We start from the raw sequence: 9,139 nt of genomic DNA, 5'->3' as shown, positions 1-9,139 counted from the left end.
CATGAAAAGTTATATTACAGTAGACACAATGCAAAAACAAAATATGAATTGGTTTGCAACAGTACTTAGAGTAGTGATTTGCTTTATTATACTAACGGATCTTACCGAGTTTTCTGTTGAAGTTTTGTGTGGATGAAGTGTTCGATGATCGAGAAGGTCTCGATGTGAGAAGAAGGAAGAGAGGCCAGAGCTCAAGCTTGGGGATGCCCGAGGCACCCCAAGTAAATATTCAAGGAGACTCAAGCGTCTAAGATTGGGGATGCTGGGAAGCCATCCCCTCTTTCTTCAACAAGTATCGGTATGTTTTCGGATTCGTTTCGTTCATGCGATATGTGCAATCTTGGAGCGTCTTTTGCATTTAGTTTTCATTTTTCTTTTATGCACCATGCTGGTATGAGATAATCCTTGGTTGATTTATATAATGCTCTTTGCACTTCACTTATATCTTTTGAGTATGGCTTTATAGAATGCTTCATGTGCTTCACTTATATCATTTGAAGTTTGGATTGCCTGTTTCTCTTTAGTTAAACAACCGCCATTTGTAGAATGCTCTTTTGCTTCACTTAGATTTTTTAGAGCATGGGCATATATTTTGTAGAAAGAATTAAACTCTCTTGCTTCACTTATATCTATTTAGAGAGATGACAGGAACTGGTCATTCACATGGTTAGTCATAAAATCCTATATAAAACTTGTAGATCGCTGAATATGATATGTTTGATTCCTTGCAATAGTTTTGCGATATAAAGAAGGTGATATTAGAGTCATGCAAGTGGGTAGTTGTGGATTGTAGAAATACTTGTGTTGAAGTTTGTGATTCCCGTAGCATGCACGTATGGTGAATCGTTATGTGATGAAGTCGGAGCATGATTTATTTATTGATTGTCTTCCTTATGAGTGGCGGTCGGGGACGAGCGATGGTCTTTTCCTACCAATCTATCCCCCTAGGAGCATGAGCGTGGTACTTCGTTTCGATAACTGATAGGCTTTTGCAATAAGTATGTGAGTTCTTTATGACTAATGTTGAGTCCATGGATTATACGCACTCTCACCCTTCCACCATTGCTAGCCTCTCTAGTACCGCGCAACTTTCGCCGGTACCATAAACTCACCATATACCTTCCTCAAAACAGCCACCATACCTACCTATCATGGCATTTCCATAGCCATTCCGAGATATATTGCCATGCAACTTCCATCATCATCATATACATGACTTGAGCATTCATTGTCATATTGCTTTGCATGATCGTAAGATAGCTAGCATGATGTTTTCATGGCTCGTCCGTTTTTTGATGTCATTGCTATGCTAGATCATTGCACATCCCGGTACACCGCCGGAGGCATTCATATAGAGTCATATCTTTGTTCTAGATATCGAGTTGTAATATTGAGTTGTAAGTAAATAAAAGAGTGATGATCATCATTATTAGAGCATAGCCCCAGTGAGGAAAGGATGATGGAGACCATGATTCCCCCAGAAGTCGGGATGAGACTCTGGACTTTACAAAAAATAAAAGAGGCCAAAGAAGCCCAAATAAAAAAAGAGGCCAAAGAAGCCCACCAAAAAATATTAAAAAATGAGAGAAAAAGAGAGAAGGGGCAATGTTACTATCCTTTTACCACACTTGTGCTTTAGAGTAGCACCATGTTCTTCATATAGAGAGTCTCTTGAGTTATCACTTTCATATACTAGTGGGAATTTTCATTATAGAACTTGGCTTGTATATTCCGATGATGGACTTCCTCAAATGCACGAGGTCTTCATGAGCAAGCAAGTTGGATGCACACCCACTTAGTTTCAGTTGGAGCTTTCATACACTTATAGCTCTAGTGCATCCGTTGCATGGCAATCCCTACTCACTCACATTGATATCTATTGATGGGCATCTCCATAGCCCGTTGATACGCCTAGTTGATGTGAGACTATCTTCTCCTTTTTGTATTCTCCACCATCATATTCTATTCAACCTATAGTGATATGTCCATGGCTCACGCTCATGTATTGCGTGAAAGTTGAAAAGGTTTGAGAACGTCAAAAGTATGAAACAATTGCTTTTGGCTTGTCATCGGGGTTGTGTATGATGTGAATATTTTATGTGGTGAAGATGGAGCATAGCCAGACTATATGATTTTGTAGGGATAACTTTCTTTGCCATGTTATTTTGAAAAGACATGATTGCTTTATCAGTAGGCTTGAAGTATTATTGTTTTTATGTCAAATGATAGACTATTGCTTTGAATCACTCGTATCTTAATATTCATGCCATGATTAGATATGTGATCAAGATTATGCTAGGTAGCATTCCACATCAAAAATTATCTTTTTTTTATCATTTACCTACTCGAGGACGAGCAGGAATTAAGCTTGGGGATGCTGATACGTCTCCGTCGTATCTCCCGTCGTATCTATAATTTTTGATTGTTCCATGCCAATATTCTACAACTTTCATATACTTTTGGCAACTTTTTATACTATTTTTGGGACTAACATATTGATCCAGTGCCTAGTGCCAGTTCCTGTTTGTTGCATGTTTTTTGTTTCATAGAATATCCATATCAAACGGAGTCCAAACGGGATAAAAACTGCCGGAGATTTTTTTTTGGAATATTTATGATTTTTGGGAAGAAAAATCCACGCAAGACGGTGCCCGAGGTGGCCACGAGGTAGGCGGGCGCGCTTGCCCCCCTGGGCGTGCCCCTGACCCTCGTGGGCCACCCGTAAGGCGGTTGATGCCCTTCTTTCGCCGCAAGGAAGCTAATTTCTGGATAGAGATCGTGTCAAAATTTCAGCCCAATCGGAGTTACGGATCTCTGGGAATATAAGAAACAATGAAAGGGAAGAATCTGAAAATGCAGAAACAGAGAGAGACAGAGAGACGGATCCAATCTCGGAGGGGCTCTCACCCCTCCCACGCCATGGAGGCCAAGGACCAGAGGGAAAACCCTTCTCCCATCTAGGGAGGAGGTCAAGGAAGAAGAAGAAGAAGGGGGGCCCTCTTCCCCTTGCTTCCGGTGGCGCCGGAGTGCCACCGGGGGCCATCATCATCACCGCAATCTTCACCAACAACTTCACCACCATCATCACCAACTCTTCCCCCCTCTATGCAGCGGTGTAACCTCTCTCTTACCCGTTGTAATCTCTACTTAAACATGGTGCTCAACGCTATATATTATTTCCCTATGATGTATGGCTATCCTATGATGTTTGAGTAGATCCTTTTTGTCCTAATGGCTATTTGATGATCAAGATTGGTTTGAGTTGCATGTTTTATTATTGGTGTTGTCCTATGGTGCTCTCCGTGTCGCGCAAGCGTGAGGGATCCCCATTGTAGGGTGTTGCAATATGTTTATGATTTGCTTATGATGGGTGGCGTGAGTGAACAGAAGCACAGACCCGAGTAAGTAGGTTGTTTGCGTATGGGATGAAGAGGACTTGATGCTTTAATGCTATGGTTGGGTTTTACCTTAATGATCTTTAGTAGTTGCGGATGCTTGCTAGAGTTCCAATCATAAGTACATATGATCCAAGTAGAGAAAGTATGTTAGCTTATGCCTCTTCCTCAAATAAAATTGTAATAATGATTACCGGTCTAGTTATCGATTGCCTAGGGACAAATAACTTTCTCGTAACAACAAACTCTCTACTAAACCTAACTTAGTTGTGTCTTTATCTAAACAGCCCCTACTTTTTATTTACTTGCTCTTTATTATCTTGCATACCTATCCAACAACACCTACAAAGTACTACTAGTTTCATACTTGTTCTCGGTAAAGCGAACGTCAAGCGTGCGTAGAGTTGTATCGGTGATCGATAGAACTTGAGGGAATATTTGTTCTACCTTTAGCTCCTCGTTGGGTTCAACACTCTTACTTATCGAAAACTGTTGCGATCCCCTATGCTTGTGGGTTATCAGCCGCTTCATCCAACATTACCGCCGAATCAAAGTATGACATTCTGGTAAGCAGTATAACTAGTATCGCCCACAACTCACTTGTGTTCTACTCGTGCATATAACATCTACGCATAAACCTGGCTCTGATACCACTGTTTGGGAACATAGTAATTTCAAAAAAATTCCTACGCACACGCAAGATCATGGTGATGCATAGCAACGAGAGGGGAGAGTGTTGTCCATGTACCCTCGTAGACCGAAAGCGGAAGCGTTATGACAACGCGGTTGATGTAGTCGTACGTCTTCATGATCGACCGATCCTAGTACCGAACGTACGGCACCTCCGCGATCTGCACACGTTCAGCTCGGTGACGTCCCACGAACTCACGATCCAGTAGAGCTTCGAGGGAGAGCTTCGTCAGCACGATGGCGTGATGACGGTGATGATGAAGCTACCGGCGCAGGGCTTCGCCTAAGCACTACGACGATATGACTGAGGTGGATTATGGTAGAGGGGGGCACCGCACACGGCTAAGAACAATGTCTATTGTGTGTTTTAGGGTGCCCCCCTGCCCTCTTATATAAAGGAGCAAGGGGGAGGTCGGCCGGCCCTTGGTGCGCCAAGGAGAGGAGGAATCCTCCTCCTAGTAGGAGTAGGATTCATCCTTTCCTAGTCCTACTAGGAAGGGGGGAAGGGGAAGGAAAGAGAGGGAGAGGGAGAGGGAAAGTGGGGCCGCGCCCCCCTCCCCTAGTCCAATTCGGACTCCCCTTGGGAGGGGGTGCGCCACCTCCTGGGCTGCTGCCCTCTCTCTCCCCTAAGGCCCACTAAGGCCCAATACTTCCACGGGGGTTCCGGTAACCCCTCCGGCACTCTGGTTTTCTCCGAAATCAGCCGGAACACTTCTGGTGTCCGAATATAGCCGTCCAATATATCGATCTTTATGTCTCGATCATTTCGAGACTCTTCGTCATGTCCGTGATCATATCCGGCACTCCGAACTATCTTCGGTACATCGAAACACATAAACTCATAATACCGATCGTCACCGAACGTTAAGCGTGCGGACCCTACGGGTTCGAGAACTATGTAGACATGACCGAGACTCCTCTCCGGTCAATAACCAATAGCGTAACCTGGATGCTCATATTGGTACCTACATATTCTACGAAGATCTTTATCTGTCAAACCGCATAACAACATGCGTTGTTCCCTTTGTCATCGGTATGTTACTTGCCCGAGATTTGATCGTCGGTATCTCAATACCTAGTTCAATCTCGTTACCGGCAAGTCTCTTTACTCGTTCCGTAATGCATCATCCCGCAACTAACTCATTAGTCACATTGCTTGCAAGGCTTATAGTGATGTGCATTACCGAGAGGGCCTAGAGATACCTCTCCGACAATGGGAGTGACAAATCCTAATCTCGATCTATGCCAACTCAACAAGTACCATCGGAGACACCTGCAGAGCACCTTTATAATCACCCAGTTACGTTGTGACGTTTGGTAGCACACAAAGTGTTCCTCCGGTATTCGGGAGTTGCATAATCTCATAGTCATATGAACATGTATAAGTCATGAAGAAAGCAATAGCAAAATACAAAACGATCAAATGCTAAGCTAACAGAATGGGTAAAGTCAATCACGTCATTCTCTAATGATGTGATCCCGTTAATCAAATGACAACTCATGTCAATGGCTAGGAAACTTAACCATCTTTGATTCAACGAGCTAGTCAAGTAGAGGCATACTAGTGACACTTTGTTTGTCTATGTATTCACACATGTACTAATTTTCCGGTTAATACAATTATAGCATGAATAATAACCATTTATCATGATATAAGGAAATATAAATAACAACTTTATTATTGCCTCTAGGGCATATTTCCTCCAGGGCAGCCGTTGCCGATTGGCATTCTGGATTACTCACGCCTAGATCACGATCTCGAACAGCCACTGCCCCCCCCCCAATGATCAAATGCCCCTGGGAAGACTGGTGCTATGTCATTACCTGCTATTTAGAACTTTAAAGGGTACTCAATCATTGTGCAGGGATAACTGATTTTTTTTGAAATTATGATGTTTTTATAACCAATTCGGAAACTATATGACCTAATGCATGATTTTCAGAACTATGACCCCGTCGGCCTCTATAAGGCCGAAGACCAGCTTTTCGGTCAACCGTAGGCCGACGAGCGCTCTTCGGTCTCCTGTTGGCCAAAGAGAGGCGGAGCTGGGTCGAAAAGTTGTTTTCGGCTTTGTTTAGGCCGAAGAGTGTACTTCGGTCATCTTTAGGCCGAAGAGTCCTCTGGGGCCAGCCCTTCGCATAAATGTGAGGCCAAAGTTGCATGGCAGCTCTCTTCGTCTTATGTTAGGCCGAACTGTCTTTTTTAAAATTTGAATTATGAATCCTATACAACCATTCTCCGTCTTAGACACTAGAAAGCAAATACTTTTCCGCAACCCTTTCCCTCCATATGTTCCGCCAACTCAATCCCGCCAACCCTTTCCTGTCGTTCTTTCCCGTCAACCCTTTCCCTCCATATGTTCCCGCCAACCCTATCCCGCCATTTTTTCCCACCATCTTCTCTTCTCAACCTATAAAAAAACCTCCACACTAAGGTGGGTAAGAAGTCCAGTGTAGTCTTGTCAAGATGTCTGATTATCCTTTTGATCGTAGTTTTCACCCTAGGATGAGCCAATGTCTTCTAAAATTAGCCGGTGATTTAAGATAGACAATAGGATAGTTCCATGGGACGAACTCCTCAGTAGTGACACCGTACTGAGTGAGTTGGATCACGGACCTGCTTCTTCCATTTTTATTCCTTGCACGGGCCTGCATCTTAGTAGACTCATCAAGTTTTGACCAAATAAAGTCGTATTTGCGCTGCTGGTTCTGCTTGCATAATTTTTTGAACAAGTTCATCAACCGCTTGTTCTTGACCTGTGAGAAAAAATTAGCCCGAAGATGGCGCATGCACCACCGGCTCTGCAAGTCCTTCCAAGGTGTTGGTTCGTCTCCAGTTTGATCCCTCAATGTCTTGACAGCCATCAATATATGAGCATGTCTGTCATGAATGGCACGCACGTTTGGTCGGTCCTTCATGATGGCAATTTTCAGTTGCCGGAAGAACCATATCCGGCTCGAAAGTTCTCACCCTCCTCAAATGCTATAGCAAGTGGTATGATTTGACCGTTCTCGTCCACACCAATAGCAGTAAGGATTTGCCCTTTATACTGACCAGTCAAGAATGTACCATCCACAAACATCACAGGAGGACAATGCCGGAAAGCTTCGATGCACATAGCGAAAGAGAAGAATACTCGTTTCAACACCTTGAAATCGGGTATACTCGGCAATCTCGTGTGTTGTACATTAACATAAGTGCCGGGATGCCTCTCCTTCAATATGTCGAGGAGACGGACAACATTATCATGAGTCGATGAACGTCCCAAACCTTTCCTCTGGAGCCTTCTGCTTAGCCCTCCATGCCTTCCCATAAGGAATGTCATAATTCCATCTGACCTTCACTGATGTCTGGATGTGTTTTGCTTCCATATCTTTCTTCTCCACTACCTCAGTATACATGAGTTGCGCAATGAGAGTTGAATTCGGGTTGGGATGATTCATCAGAAGGTTTTTCCTCAACACAATTATGTGGGATGACATCAGTGACAACCTAGTGGATGTTATACTTCGGCATGTGCCCGTGCACCTTCCCAAGACAATCTGTTTCAACACATTTTACGATATAGTTTGTTGGACTTGATATGTGTGTACGGAAAACCCTCTGCGTAGACATAGCCCACTTTATCACCATATAATTCAATTTTTTCTTTGTATCATACATAGGCCCTATCTGTAATTGGTTCAGATTATACTGTCATGGAGTCTCATGTCCATTGTTGACCGTAAGGCCGGTCGATATGTCCTGATCTCATGCAGAAGGAATCGGTACCTCCACTTCATCCTTGGAATTTTCATAATCCAGACCCTCCGCCAATCCATCCTCCTCCTCTTCCTCTATCACCCTCTGCATTTCCTCCCCTTCCTCATCCCCATCAGCAAAACCAGAACCAGCTAATATTATTGACTGACCACTCTGTACAGTATCATGACCACACACATTGTGTGGCACGTAATCTGACTCTTTCTCGGGTTGGCTAGCATCCACATCCAATGGTTGTGACCCGGATAAATAAATCTCGTTGGCCACTTGATTGCCCTGGCCGGGTTCATACCCCACGTGGAGTTGTATGGTATTCTTCTTCTTCGCCACAGGTTGCACTAGGGCATGTGGGTGGATTCTTCGGTCTCTGTAATGCCTTAACAGGGTCAACCGCTGTTGGCTCCTATCTATCAACATCAACTCCCACTTAACATTTTTACACGATTTGGTCCATGATGCATGAATACTAACGGAACATACTTTAGGATCCAACCCAAAATTGTAGTCAACCAGTACCTCAACTGTCTAATGTCCAGTCTATCCGGATCTGAAAGTGTCATGACACAATTTTTATACTCGCTAAGATCAACACCCAACTCATTATATCGAACATTACCAGGGCCATAGTAAACAGTCAAATTTACTGATTCAGACATTTTCACGTGTCAAACATTTACATCTTCTCATTAATCACAATGAACAAAATTATTACCCGCTACACTAACTAACCGCTAAAATGCCACCACGGACAGATTAACACTCGAAGTAAGCAATATGACTTATCTACACTAACTAAACTGTACAACTCAGATAAAATTTGTGACAACATGGTTATACCTTCGACGCATGTGTCCCTTGCTTCTTGCTCCTCTCTTCAACTCAGCTGCACCGGCCACCTCGCGAAGTACTTGCACCACCGGACAACACCACCGCCGCCCCCTTGGCTCCCGGAGGTTGGCTACCCCCCAAGTCGCACCTCCTCCTCACTACCTCCTCCCCAACCGCACCTCATCCTCACCACCACCTCCTCCCCAGCCGAACAACCTCCACCCCACCATGGCTCCTCCTCACTTGTACGCGAGAAAACTATCCCATAGGAAAAAAATGATCGTAGGCCGCCGGGGATGGCTACGGTCTACTCTTTCTTCGTTTTAGATGCGAAAATGGATGAAAAAGGGAGGAAATCGGCGCGGGGTGGCAAGAGAAACAGAGAGCAACAAGGAAGAACTAGGGAGCGAGAGGACGGAGAAGACCCGTTCGGCCTTATCCCGACCTCTTCAGTCACGGGGTG

Source organism: Triticum urartu, chromosome 4A (genome assembly GCF_056163025.1).
Source record: "Triticum urartu cultivar PI428250 chromosome 4A, HENAU_Tu73, whole genome shotgun sequence".
NCBI classification, from domain to species: Eukaryota; Viridiplantae; Streptophyta; class Magnoliopsida; order Poales; family Poaceae; genus Triticum; species Triticum urartu.
This window is presented reverse-complemented; position numbering follows the sequence as displayed.